The sequence below is a fragment of the Triticum dicoccoides genome, chromosome 6A (assembly GCF_002162155.2).
Source record: "Triticum dicoccoides isolate Atlit2015 ecotype Zavitan chromosome 6A, WEW_v2.0, whole genome shotgun sequence".
NCBI classification, from domain to species: Eukaryota; Viridiplantae; Streptophyta; class Magnoliopsida; order Poales; family Poaceae; genus Triticum; species Triticum dicoccoides.
In genome coordinates, this window is record NC_041390.1 from 358,223,797 (window position 1) to 358,225,235 (window position 1,439).

The following is a 1,439-nucleotide window of genomic DNA, read 5'->3' on the forward strand; positions in this document are numbered from 1 at the left end:
CAAATACCGGCAACACAGAAGGGAACACAATCAATGCAATGCACAATATGATGCATGATCATGACATGGCAAAATGAATGTGTTTTGGGCTAATGCAACTAGCAACAGATTAAATGAAGTTGGTTTGAATACAAGATTCAAATTCAACTCCATATGTGATTATTCAAATGCCATTTAATTGATTTGTGCTAAACAGCAGCTGTAAGTTGTTCTAACATGCATGAAAGTGGTACAGATGGATTCCTTGAATTTTTCTGATAATTTTCCATATATAAATTATTTAATTTGGAGTTACGGTTAATTTTCTATGATTTATTGAAGTTTAGGGCATTTTCTGAAATTTCCTGAATAATAATAAATCCAGAAATGAATTATGGCGTCAGCACCACGTCACGGTGACATCAGCAGGGTCAACTGGGCTGGCTCGGGTCAAACCTGACGTGTGGGGGCCACACGTCAGTGACACAGGACCTAATCCCGGTCAAACCCAGCGCTGACTGGGGTTTGACCAGGGGTGGGGCCCACAGTCAGTGGCCTAGGGGGTTGGTTAGTGCGTCATTAGTGGCTAATGACAGCGCCACGTCACTGGCCACCGGAGTTCGGCCGGCGGCGACCCGAAACGCGGCGGAAGTTCACCGGGGTTGCGCTACGGGCGACGGCTGGACGCGCGAAGGCCACCAGAAGGTAGCCCGTACACGGCCGCACCTAGCTGGCTGCACGAGGGGCCGCGGGGTGGCCGGAGACGACGGCGGCGAGCACTTCCGCGGTGGCCGAAGTTCGGGCGCGAATGGTGGCGAAGCTACGGCGCACTAGAGGAGAAAACGAGGAGGGCTACGTGCTCCTGGGGGTTCACCGAGCACGGTGACGTGCTCAGGCGCGGGCTGCGGTGGCCTTGGCCACGGCGGCGCCATGGCCGACGGCGATGGGGTTTCGGTCTTGGTGGATAACCTAGCTACGGCGCGCGAACGACGAAACGGAGAGGGGGGAAACGGACGGAGAGCTCACGTAGACCCTGTAGAGGTGGACGGCAAGCTTGAGGGAGGCCGGACGGGGACGGATTTGACGGCGGCGATCCGCGGTGGCCGAGGAGGGGAACGGCGAAGCTGGCCCCATCCAGGGCTTCCGGCGCCTTCCGTCTTGGTGAGGAGGAAGAGGGAGGACCGGTGGAGCTTTGGGAGGCGTCGGGGAGGCGAGGCGGTGGTTGTGGCCGCGGCGAACGGCGTCGGTGGCGACGGGGCTCCGCTCGGTGGAAGAGAGAGGGAGCCAGAGAAGGGGGGGAGAAGGCACGGGGAGAGTGCGAGGCCTGGGAGGGTGCGTGGCGTCGCGGACGGGGTCCAGGGCGACGAGAGGAAGCAGGAGGTGGCCAGGGGAAGCAGGAGGTGGCCGAGGCCTCTCGGGCGCGCGCCACGCCTCGGTCCTTCTGGCGAGGAGGAAGACGA